General features: G+C 41.4%; 1 protein-coding gene across 1 annotated transcript in view; it reads right to left on the bottom strand.

Annotated features, from left to right (window-relative positions):
- LOC120564412 (spondin-1-like) overlaps positions 1 to 13786 on the bottom strand; it is a 483039-nt gene that overhangs the window by 363016 nt on the left and 106237 nt on the right. The gene's annotated exons all lie outside the window — the stretch shown is intronic.

Below are 13786 nucleotides of genomic sequence, written 5' to 3'. Positions count from 1 at the left end.
GGTGAGGATGGTTTGACTTTTTGTGATGTCCTCTTTTCAACTATGGCCAGGCTAAAAGATAAAGTTAGAGGGGTGGCTTGAGAGAGGTTTTGACTATATGATGATGTGATGTTTAGATTTTAGTTTAGTAATGCTCATTCAGTTGTACTCCATGTACCTTTGAATCTGTATTCTCATATTTTGCAAAATATAATAAATGCTCGAAGACTTTGGTTTAATATCTCAAACAGTCTTTATTCGTTTTCATTTTTATCATTGATATTTGTTTACTCTGCTGCTTCATAGAAAACTTCCACCACAGCATTTTCAGAATTTCAGTCCAACAGCCGACGTTAGTTAATGTTACGTTCTCTGTCGCTGAGAGCTTGATTGACAGCGGTGAGCGCGTGTTGTGGCGAATCAACACATGGCTCATTTGAATATTAAAATTAGCAGGTCACGACAAGAAAATGTAACCAATGAAATTACTTATTTTGACACAGCTTTTTTGACACACATTTTAGACAATAAGTATTAAACTAACAAGTTAATGTGTCAAAAGGTGGACCTTTTTGTTATTTTATCAAAAGTCAAGTCAAGTCATTTTATTTGTATAGCACATTTAAATGAACAACAGTTGACCCAAAGTGCTTTACAGGTAGAGCAGGGAGGGCATAAACAGCATGCCTTGAAGATTCATAATCAAGTATACAAGGTACCATGAATATATTTTGGCAAAAGTAGAATCAAATAAAGTAGCATAGAATAAAACAACAATGGAACGTTTGTAAATACAAAAGGATAAGAAAAAGATGAGTTCAGTTCATAGCTCTGAATCTTAAAAAAAAAAAAAAAAAAAAATTAGGAATCAAAGGGATTTAAAAGTAAGAGAGTAGAAATGCGTCTTCAGATTTGATTAAAAACTAACAATTGTATTACATAAATTGATCCGGGGTGGGAGGGATTTCCAGAGTTTGGGGGCTACTACAGAGAAGGCTCCGTCCTCTCTGGTTTTTAGGCGTGTCCAGACAAATGAGTGTCAGGCTTAGCCGGACTGTCCAGCCTAAAGCCTGAGGAATGGCCACCCTACGGGACATATATATATATATATATATATATATATATATATATATATATATATATATATATATATATATAATATTTAACTATAATGTGTGAAAGGATTTCATTATAGTGTGTGAGAGATGTTTCACTTGGTTATATGAGCGCTTTTCACTATAATGTGTGAAAGGATTTCACTATAGTGTGTGAGAGGTGTTTCAGTAAAACCGAAAGGCATTTCAGTCAAAACGGAAGGTGTTTCAGTAAAACCGGAAGGGTTTCCGTTCAACAAAAATGCGCAATTCACGTGTTGATCGTCAGCCACGTTGTTCGCAAACATTAATGTCTGCCCAACAGCCTGCAAGCAGCCTAACCGAGGCAGCAGCGTTACTTCACACTGTACTTGCGTCAGCGGAGACCATCGGAACTATTGCAACTTCAAGCCGCGACACACTGGACAGTCACATAGCGTCACTTTCCCCCTCCGGACAGCACAGCAGCATGACACTAGGCTCGTTCGAGATGAACTGCGCCTCGCCTGTAAAGTAGACGAGAGCAGGCGGCAGCAGCCGGGGGCGGGGACAAAAGTCCGCTCTCAAGTCGGACAGTTTTCCAGCTGACTCCAGCAGCCTTCAGGCTGAACAGGAAGTGACACAAACACTGTGGTCCGGTCGGGTCCGATTCCGATTTAATAAAATGTTATCAGACCCATTTATCAGCTCCTACACAGTCTCCAGTTGGTTTTATTATGACATAGTAGCTGTCAAAATAATAAACAACAGACTGTAGGTGATCCGTAATCTGAACAGATTTAGTCTCTCTGACTTCTAAACATAACTATCAGCCACACAACATGTGTTCTATACAGAATAAGCCTTTAAATCAGACAAATAGCAGTTAAAATCCCTCCGAAGTATATAAAAAGTTTATATAAAACGTCATCATGTTGAGTCGATTCTGAACCAATCAGCTGTTCGATCAGCTGAGAGGCCGGCGTTTCCCAGCATGCACTGGGTCCACCTGCGTCCGCCTGGCTCTTGCAGTCGGTGAAAAGCAACTGCGCTACCTGCGTCTCAGAACTGCGGCCGCCTTGGTCTCGTGAGATTATCGTTGCCCACGTGTGCATGACGTCAGAGCAAGTCGGGATCAAGTCGGACACAAATCTAACCGGCATGCATTGGGCGCCGATCGCCGGTGATCGATTCTGCGCAGATCTGGCTCATCTCGAACGAGCCTATTGCCAACTGCAGCTCCAGTCAGGAGAGAGTGTGCGCAATGCTTCCGCTATTGGACATCAGCCACGAGGTGGAAAAGGTAATTATAAATAGTTTTTTTCTAAATTATTGTTTAATCCAACGCAACGCACAGGGCTTAAAGTATTCCGGCACCGTGCCGGATCTCCGGCGTGCGGCCGTGAGATAAAAAATAATAATAATAATTGGGAACTTCCATATTTTCGAGTCAATCGATTTCACCTACCAATCATATGAGAGCAACGCAGCTCTAGCTGACGTTACAAGCCTATCAGAAGCAGAGTAGGGAGGGTCCTGCCAGCTAAATTACAAATCCTATATGGCTACGCCAAGACCCGCCCTACGAAGCAGCTTGATTGGTTGGGGTTAGGCATTTGACCTGGAGTGCTTAAGGTTAGGATAGCCGATTGGTCAGGGGATAGGACCTGTACAAATGGGGTTACGTTACCTTGCGTAAGCAGGGACGCCTGGCCAATAAATGCTATTGAAGGGCGGGTCTTGGCGTGGTCATTGCATCCTGACAACACCTGTGTGATTCACGTTAGCGTTAGCGATGAAAGCATGTCGGTGAAACCCTGAAAGCATGGAGCGAAAGTATATGAAGCCCGGGGATGATGTCCTACCAATAGATAAAGGATTAAAAAACAAATGGCGCTGGGCGTGGATAGAAGAAGGGAGAGACGGCGTGGTGCTTGTTTCTGCACGTTTTGCTCCAGAAAGCTAATATATGCCAGCAGCGGTAAGAAAGTGCTTGCTCGTCATGACTTAGACCCCGGTCATAGAGCCGCTGTCCGTGCACTTAAATATACCACAACGTTGCCAGGAGCAACTGTTACAGCTGACACACCGTTGTCAATGACTGACCGTGTCTGCGACTTGAAAATACGTTTGTGCACATTTATTGCCGAACATGACTTGTCATTCACAATTTCGCAGCCACTGGTCGCCCTGTGTAAAAAACTGGCAGAAGACAAAAAAGCGTTAAGTAGCCTCTTGGTTTCAAATCAACATGCCAGTTACGTGAACACTCATGGCATCGCACTACAGTTCAAAAAATGTCTGTCTGAGAAGCTCAAAAAATGCATGTTCTCACTCAATGTTGATGAAGCAACAACCTTGAATATGGATAAGATACTCAATGTGCTTGTTCGCTTTTTTGATAATGAAAGTAACAGAGTAATAACACATCATCTGGCAAGCAGAAAAGTCAACATTGCCAATGCCCCAGCACTTATGCTGGAACTTAAAGATGTCCTGCAAACTAATGGTCTTGAGTGGAGACAAGTGACCAGCATCCTTCTTGACAACTGTGCAGTCATGAGAGGAAAAAAAACTGGTCTTGAAACCCAAGCAAGGAAGGAGAACCCATACCTCCTTGACGTATCTGGAGACACTGTGCACATGGTTGCCAATGCTGCCAAGGCCCTCATGAGTCCATTCAGCTCAGAAGTTGAAAATTTCTGCTCCGATGTGTATTATGATATTGAGAAGTCACCAAAACAGAAGGAGATTTTCTCTGAGTTTCAGAGTCTGCTCCATCTTCCTTCCAAGAGCTTGATAAGACCAATTGGCAACCGATTTCTTCAGATGCTGGAGGTGTGCACCAGGCTCAATGAACTCATGGATGTACTAGTGGTGCATTACTACTATGTGCTGGATCCAAATGAAGAACACAAATACAGGTAATGCTTATCATTTTGTAGTCTTAAATTAACTTGAAGTATTTTTTAATGTGCTGTCTCTGCAGTTAACCGTTTTGTTGTATTATATTGCATTTAGAATGATATGCTAGTTTAGAGTGTGGTTAGGTTTTATGTAGGAATCAGCAATGAAAATAGCCACAGTAGTGTGCACGCAGGTGTATATGTGTGTGTTTGTGTGTGTGCTACAGATGGCTTCTTAACCAAGTGCTGACGAGACATGCACTAACAGTTGAGGAAAAGACCAGAGTAGATATTCTTCAACAAGAACAAGCCACAGCATCCCGAATGGGAACACAAGTCAACCTTAACCGGAAGGCACGAATCTCTGTGCTCTTTACAGAGTTTGACAGATTCAAAGTCATGATCGACCTGTTCAGAGGTATCTTGTAGTAGGCTAAGTTGTGTAGGCAAAAACTTTAAATATAATGAAAGTTAATAACAGTTGTTTTTTACAAAGGGAACAGCCAGGTCTCTACTATAGCAATCATAACCAGCTTTAGAAGTTATATAGTTGTGTTCAAATAAATAGCAGTTTATTGTTAAAGTGAATTAAGTGAAATTATTTTTAATCCATATGTTATTTCCATATTTCAAATGTAATGGACAGATTAGACATTCAATTCCAAGTCAAAATATTAACGTACTTTATCAAGTCTGCATTTTTTAACAGGAAACAAAGAAAAGGAATATTTATCTTTAGAAAAAAAAATAGTGTTGACATTTTTCTCTTTTCTCTTCAGCCACAAACACTTGACATAAATTTAACACATTTTTCAAGATTCAACTTCACTTTAATTTACTGAACTAATATGTAGTTGCATAACCATTGTTTTGATAACCTCTGCAACAGTCAAAAAACTAAAACTAAATAACTATATATTACTTCAGTAATTTAAAGTGATGTTAAACTGAAGAATCTTTTCAACATTTATGTCAAGTGTTTGAGGTTGAAGACAAAAATCTGCTTCCAGTAAAAAAAAAAAGAATGCAGACCTGGTCAAATTCATTAATAATTTGATTTGGAGTAATTTTTTCATTACATCGGATATATGGAAATAAAAGCTATTAAAAGTATTTGTACTTTATTCACTTTTTTAAAAAGCACTGCTATTTATTTGAACTCTATGTAGTTAATAATTATGTCGTCTTGTTGTGATTTGTTTTGTTTACTCATGTGAAAATAATGTCAAATCAAAGTAAGATTTTGTTTTATGTTTGCAGGAGTACTTTCAACTTTTTAGGGATTCGTGAAAAAAATGCAACATGAAAAACCAATGCTGCACTTGCTGCACGTGGAGATGGTGGCCCTAGTTAGAGAGCTCCTCAACAAATTTATGAAGCCGGAAGCCATCCCACTGAGTGCAAAGGATATCCTCAAGGTTGATGTCCGGAGTAGAGATTTGCAACTATCAGACAAAAGGTTGTCTGTTGGAAGATACTGCTACTCTGCATTGAACAAGGCCCGTCTGGAGAGGAAGATATGGGTGAGAAACCTTTACAACTCTCTCAGAGAAGGATACATGAAGTCATCGGAGTTCCTTCTGAAAAACCTTCCTCTGGACAACAAGATAATCGCCTCACTTTCTGCACTCACTCCCTCTCTGATTCAAGATGACTCCATCTGTGGGGCTTTTATCACATTAGGCGAGGCTTTGCCTAATGTGGTCGCAGCAGAAGAGATTGGTCAACTAGAGGAAGAGATACGGGCGTACCAAATAGAGGTGGACCTGGTAACTTGTGCCCAGAACTACATTGAAGAGGAAGGCCGAGTTGATGTAGACTGGTGGAGCAGAGTTGTATCCATGAAAAATCCGTCAGAGAGAGGTGTGAGATTTCCCATTCTTGGTCAGCTGGTCAAAGCACTACTTAGCATTTTCACAGGCTCCCTGGTCGAGGGATCATTTAATCTCATGGATGATATTCTTGAAGCAGACAGATGCTCCATGAGTGTGGAAACTTATGAGAGCCTTGCAATTGTAAAATCCACGATTAAAGCAAGGGAGTGGACAGCATCGACAATGACCATAGACCAGCCATTGAGGTGGTCTTGCCTGTCATCGTATCAAACATATCAAAAACATCTGCAGAAAAAGAAAGAGACTGAACAGGCACAAAAGAAGAAAAGGCTGAGTGAGGCAACAAGGATTCGGTCATCAGAGATGGCAAACAAACTCTTAGAGCAGGGCAGGAATACCGCTGGATCAGCCAAAGCCTCCTCTGGACCAGCCAAAGCCTCATGCTCCTCCTCTGGACCAGCCAGACCCTCATGCTCCTCCTCTGGACCAGCCAGACCTTCATGCTCCTCCTCTGGACCAGCCAGACCCTCAGCCTCATCCTCTGGACCAGCCAGACCCTCATGCTCCTCCTCTGGACCAGCCAGACCTTCATGCTCCTCCTCTGGACCAGCCAGACACTCAGCCTCATCCTCTGGACCAGCCAAAGCCTCATGCTCCTCCTCTGGACCAGCCAGAACCTCATGCTCCTCCTCTGGACCAGCCAGACCCTCATCAACCTCCTCTGGACCAGCCAAAGCCTCCTCTGCACTAGCCAAACCTTTTCTCCCTCCCTCTGGACCAGCCAGACCCTCATCAACCTCCTCTGGACCAGCCAAAGCCTCCTCTGGACTAGCCAAGCTTTTTCTCCCTCCCTCTGGACCAGCCAAAACCTCATCTTCATCCTCTGGACCAGCCAAAACATCATCCTCATCTTCTGGACCAGCCAGACCCTCATCAACCTCCTCTGGACCAGCCAAAGCCTCCTCTGGACCAGCCAAAGCCTCCTCTGGACTAGCCAAGCTTTTTCTCCCTCCCTCTGGACCAGCCAAAACCTCATCTTCATCCTCTGGACCAGCCAAAACATCATCCTCATCTTCTGGACCAGCCAAAGCCTCTTCTGGACTAGCCAAATCTCCCCCGCCCCCCTCCACTGGACCAGCCAGACCCTTAGCCTCATCCTCTGGACCAACTACAGTCTCCTCTGGACCAGCTCCTCCCGCTTCTGGTCCTAATGTGTTAAAAAGGAAGAGTTTGCAGGACTTTGCTTACAACCCAGAAAAAAAGAAAAAATAAGTGAAAATTGCCTTGATTTCACTTCTAATCTTCAGTTTACCAGTTCAGCACTTTAACCACTTGTTATTGTTCAGAAGAAAACTCTTAGTTGACATAGCACTAAATGCCCCCCCCCCCAAAAAAAAGTTCAGGCTCAGGATTTTTTTTCACTTTAACCCCTGAACGCAATGAGGCATGGTAGTGAGCCTAACAGTTAGCTGGTGTGTCTCCACTACGAACATGCGCTCACTACCGCTCACCGCTCACTACCACCCTAATTCCCGGTTTCCGCGGGTCCTAAGAGTCTCAGATCTAGGCTACTGCAAACTTGGCGTATGTCTTGCAGGGGGCCCAGACACTGTCGAATTAGGTGCATGTAGGCGCCAGCTAACTTAGTATTGTTTGTAGCGTGGTTGCTATGGTAACATAGAAGAAGCAGGAGCACCGCTGCAGGAAGCCAAGTTATAAATGTAACGTAACTGCTGTGTAAGAGGACAGCTGCAGCTAAACATGTTTAATCCACTGAAATGTAACTAAAGCTCACCTAAAAGAATATCAGTTCACATGTCTACTGTACTGTATATCTCTCTCCAAAGCCTAACTTCCATTTACTAAATGTTTCTTCATCATTTCTGCACTGCTGTTGCACCAAGCATAATCTAATGTTGTTATTTGGCCATATTGGTTGTTTACTTGAACAGTGCCATATCTTAAACTAATGTTACTGACTGTTGTTACTGTTGTCTGTTGTTACAGACTGTTACAGTCTGTAAATCCTCTGTTATTTCTGCCCCACACTGAAGCAATAATATATTTACCAGTGATGATCTTCACTGCATATTACTGCTGTGATTAAATACATCCTTCATCAGTATTTGAAGTTTTAAGTCAAGTACTTTAGTAAAAAATACTGATTATATATAAAACTACTTTTTATGTATGCCCCCTTTTTTGTCTTAGCTTATTTCTGATCTATGTCTCAGCATAAAGGAATGACTGTTTATTACATATCCCCTTTTTACATTACATTTATGTCACTCAGAAACACCAGTCCCATTTCAAGGTGGCTGCTGAACTTTGACCTTGCGATTGACACCTCAGTTGACAAATTATGACCTTCCATGCCCTGTCCACAGCCTACAATAGCTAATGAGTCTGTGTTAAAGGGAAGGGCAGATATGTGGTTTTTCATGGTAGATTTATGGCTCAGAGAGAAATCACGTAAATAAGAGTGTTCAGGGCTTGAAGTGATAAAATTGGTTAACATGAATATATTTGACCTAAATCTGAATATTAATGGGTTAAATATAACTGATATTGATAACCACTACCCATTATTTATATAATATTGATAGCGGGTGGTGGTTAGTATTTTGTATTGTATTTCCTATAGCAGTATGACATATTGTACTGGCTGTTTTCATGTGTTCTGATTGTTACATTCTTATTTCAGAGTCAGGACACAGCAGCATGACCATTTCAACAAGGACGTAATACTACTCCCTAATCAATCATGGGGAGTAGTGTGCAAACAAGGTCCAAAATTATGTTTACACAAACATGGACACATCCTCAATGCCTTTGAATTACAGAAGGACTGGGACCACCAGACTGTTTTAGAACGCATCAGGGATGGCTTTGGTGAGAACATTCCAGACGATGTCAGGTAAATGCCTCTTTTTTCCTCTTACTTTCATGATTATTACAAACATTTGCTCCTATTTTAGTATGAAGCGTTGTTTTAATCTGTCCCTGTTACAGTTACTGCATTATGTGATAAATTCAAAATCAGGTCTTTCTGTATCTGTTTTCAATTAATATCCCTCTACAGTTTCATAAAACATTTGCAGCAATGTGTTGTGGAAAACTTTGACTTGCAACATTCCCATATGGTCCTTGAAATTTGGCTACTGTCATCTTGTGGAACATGTATGGTACTATACAATCCAGTTTTGCTAAGAAATGCATCCACAGTGACTGAATTTGGATAGTCACACTGAAAAGGAAAAGTCAGTATTTTTCACCCTGGACCAAGCAAAATTATATTGCTTATTTTATTAGATTAAGTTATTGGAAATGTACATCATCCTTGGCATGCATATTATATTGCAGCTCACTTCTCCACTCATGTTTTACACCTAGCTTTTTATTTGTTTGTGTCAACCACGGCCCTGGTCATCATTCGAGACCCGGCCTTTAATTGACAGCCAGTTTTTGCACCTTTGCTTGACTACTTTGCCAATGCAGTATGTCTGAGGCCTATGCGGTCGATAAGAGACAGGGATCTGCTGGTACAAGAAATTGTCATGTTTCAGGTCATCCACAGGGTTCAAAGTCCATTTCAAAGGTATTCAGTGTTAGTTGTTGTACAGTCAGATCAATCTCAAAAGGAGTAATCATTTTAACCATTGACCAACAAGGTGTAAGACTAGCTTCACAAAATCTATTATGTTTGTATAAAACCAAGGGAAAATTTGACAGTGTACAATTGAATTATGGATTGCACAATTATTCCATGTTTGTACAGATTCTGTGAAGGATTGAAAACTCTTGGGGTTCTGGACCAAATACGACGACATCCAGACAGCTTTCGACCCCTGTTCTGCTATGAGCCGAACACTGACTGCTGACCAGGTGGATGATCTTTTCAGCATTCGTCTCTCTCCAGAAGGGAGCAACAAGAGAGCTGCTGAGGAGATGGTCGTTACTTTCTGGAGTGACTATCTCCAAAATGCAGAAGGTAATTAATGGTTTAATGGTCAATGGTGACCTGTTTTTTTTAGTATCATTATTTTTATTTTATTCTCTTGGTAGTCGTAACATTATCACAAAGCAACCTGTGAATGTTGAAAGATGAAAGACCTGTTATAAATGAATTGCTATAAGAGGCGTTCAGATTTTAGACGCTTTGGTTTTGAGAAGTGAAATACTCTTACTGGACAATTTATTCAGTATCAGCTGATGTTAATTGCTTCAGAGATGATTCACATACACATTAATTAGACTAACTACCACTGATAATGTTTTTGTTTTTACAGAAGAAGAAGGGCCATCCAAACTAGAGAAGATATTGGCCTTCACAACTTGAGCATCTGACCAGTTCATTCACAAAGGAGATGATGGCTTCTCTACATCAATGTTCCATCTTGCCAACACGTGTTAACTGCATCAACATATTTTCACCAAACTTTTTACCAAATGTTCATTTATTTTTCATAAAATCTTTTACGTTTTAACAAAACTTTAATTCACAGAATACACTGCACAAGTGAAGAAAACATTTTAACAAACCTTAACATAACTCCCATGTTATTCACTTAAAAAAGTGCAGAAGTGAAGAAAACACATCTATTCCATGGTTCCCATCATTTTCAAGTGGGTTTACTTGTTGAATAATGCTAATTGTGGTCTCATTAATAGTTACATCTATGTCTGGAATTACAACATTATTATTGGTTTGAAGTTCAGGTAATTGCCCTTCTTCATCAATGCCATAGTAGTTATCGGCATCAAAAATGCTGTTTAGAGCTGGATGGATTCCTGCATTATTAATGACACCTGAATGCCACAGCTGGAGAGGTGTCTGCCCCCCTTGTGTGGAGAGGTCATGGTTGTTCCATTGATTGATGAATTGTTACTGCTCTTTCAATCCTTGGTAAATAAACATAATGCCGACAAAATAAATGTAGTTCATTCAATGAATCCAGTACACCCTGTTCCTCCATGACGTTAAAGATGTTTATAAAGTGTCTAGATACAACACTAGTTCTGCCAATAGTCTCTCAATCCTTTGGTTGTGTACTGATAAACCTGTAATAACACTGTTCAATCCTTCTTTCCAACATAAAATAGGCAACATTTATATTTTCCTTACCATGATCACATCTGACCCTTAAGGGCAAGCTATATGAGCACATTTTACTAGTATGTGGTAAAGCTTTTTTGTAGTTTATGCAAAATGTTGTGCGTGTAAGCGAGCTTTTCAGTAGTGTATATAAGAGCGTTTCACTTGTATGTGTGAGAGTGTTTCAGTAGTGTTTATGAGAGCGTTTCAGTTGCATTTATGAGAGCATTTCACTTGTATGTGTTAGAGTGTTGCGTTTCACTTGTATGTGTGAGAGCTTAGTAGTGTATATAAGAGCATTTCACTTGTATGTGTGAGAGCGTTGCGTTTCACTTGTATGTGTGAGAGCGTTTCAGTAGTGTGTGCGAGCGAATAATCTTCAAGTTGTTTATGTGAGAGTGTTTCAGTAGTGTTTGTGAGAGGTAATTCTGAATAATGTCCCTGACGGCCCCTCATAAGCATGTGTGGGCCTGTGAACATGCTGCTTTAGATTGTGTGAGTCAGTAATTCTAAGGAAATCTTTTGCAGCATGGTTATCGGCAATGTCAGTGTGCAGGTTAAAATCCCCAACCATTAATAGCTTTTCAAATTTAATAACAGATGACATAAAGTCTGTGAACTCAGATAAAAACTGCCCAGCAGGACCAGGGGGGTGATAAATAAGAATGCAATAGAACGGCTTTATCCGACCAACTCTAGTGATTTGCAGTTCAAAATAGGAGAAAGTTTCCACGCTCACCAGTTGACAGGGGTAGATATTTCTCCATACTATGGCAAGTCCTCCACCGCGGCCAGACAGACGCAGGGATCCAATAAACGAGCAGTCAACAGGACACAGCTCATTTAGATGAATAAACTCTGAATTACGTTGCCAGGTTTCAGTCAGAAATAAAAAGTCCAAGTTTTGCCTTAGGTCATTCAGAACATGCGCCTTGTTCGCCACAGAGAGGGTATTTAACAAGCACATATTCACATGCGATAACTGAAACTTCAGAGCTAGAAGAGGATGTGCACTCGATAATGCTGAGCGTAGGCAGGCCACGACGATCCCGGCCAAGGTGTAGGGGAGGTGGATCCGGAAACACTGCCCGCAGGTAGGATGATCTGGCGGGGCTCCGTGACCAGGCAACGCCTTAGAGAGATGTGAGGTTACGATCCAAGAGCAGGCAGTCCGTCCAGTTGCCAGCATGGGAATATTTCCATAGGTGCCGATGTTTAACCTGGAGGCCCGCTCTAGTCCCCCGCCCCTCCGTTTACCACGCTTCTTGGGCGGGTGCGCAGGATTCCTTCTCCAGTCACGGTGCAGCTAGAGGTCGTGGCCTGGTAAGCACAGGCGGACACAGGGTGGTAGTGGGGGTGGATCACCGATTCCCATACAACTGGACATTTCAGCTCTAATAAGCAACAGCATTTGTCGATCATAAACCAGTGCCGCTGATACATTGTGGACAAGAATAGTGGCATTAAAAGGCATATTACAATAAGTATCTGAGACCGAGAGACAGAGAGGGCCGAGAGGGCACTGGCAAAACCAAAGACAGGCGCCATTGCATAGGTCACTCATGTCTGTACACATGTATGTTTCCCATTGATTACTGCACTCAAGCAGTATTATACTTCATGTTAAACATAAATATATACTGATTTGATTATAGCAAAGACAACGTTGGCAGTATTGACGGCAAAATAAGCAAAAGAATATTTAGTTTTGTATTGACAGGCAGTGTTCGAACTATACCGTGGCCTTCGGGGGAGCGCACTTTTTTTCCACGGGGGGGGGGGTCGTGCACTTGTGACTTACAATGACTTACAAAGATACATAACAGCTACAAGTGTATGCACTTCAGGATTTACTTTATAAACAGGAATAGATAGGTCAAATAGCAAACAGCCAGCCACAAATAGTTTATAAACAAAGCATCAGGCTGTCTTTGAGATTTCACATGAACAACGGTTAAAGTTACTCAGGCAACCGAAGAATACCATAATTCCTCCGTTCAATTAGACCTTAGCGACGCACCCCAAGCTTCCATCCTTAACAAACAGCCATGTATATCGGCTCTTCCAGTCTCTCCACTGCTGGCTGAACTAATTTAACGGGAGAGAGAGGAGCAAGAGGGGTAAGGATCATCTTCAGCCAGAGAGGACATTATTTCTTCAGCTTCTTCGTGCGTTGTCACCCCGGTGGGAGATGTGCTAACAGGGCTTGCAACAGGTGAATTAGTCGTGCTATTAACATCATCGCTACACACTTTCTTAGTAAAACCAAAATGAATTAAACTGCCTTGTTTTCTTTTTGCCATGGCTATATGATGCTTACTGCAGAATGGATTTCAAGGACTTTGCGCACCGATTAATGGCCTCCAACATTTAGATTTTTTCTGCGAATCTTTGAGTTAACATGTAGCCTACTAAACATGAGTTGAATTTGCAACGCAGAGCCGCCACGCCTTGATGCTCATAACAAGAATAGCATGTATAGTTATCTTTATTGAAGTGAATTAGGTTCAAATCGCCGACATGCATGAATGATATTTTTGCAGTTTTACACATAATAATCCACGATGATCAAATTACACAAAACTGAAATTGTACGCCAAAATTTCACAAATCACGTTTTCAGGGGAGCCCATGTCTTATTAAGGGGATCCGAGCTCCCCCTAGCTCCCCCGTAGTTCGCACCCTGTTGACAGGTGCAATATTTGAAAATCGATTTTGTTTTAATTACATGTATATCTGCATTTATGTCAAATCCTAGAGACTTTCAAAGATCAAACTGTCATTTATTAATATGTATTCGTGTCAAAATGACATATACACATCTTTTCCTATTCTATTTTGCCTGGAAACGCTTCCAACACGCATTGCGTAAGCTCTAACCTGCTAACATGGGAGCCG

Source organism: Perca fluviatilis, chromosome 8, assembly GCF_010015445.1.
Source record: "Perca fluviatilis chromosome 8, GENO_Pfluv_1.0, whole genome shotgun sequence".
NCBI classification, from domain to species: Eukaryota; Metazoa; Chordata; class Actinopteri; order Perciformes; family Percidae; genus Perca; species Perca fluviatilis.
The sequence above is the reverse complement of the archived record's forward strand: the minus strand, read 5'-3'. Positions and strand labels throughout refer to the sequence as shown.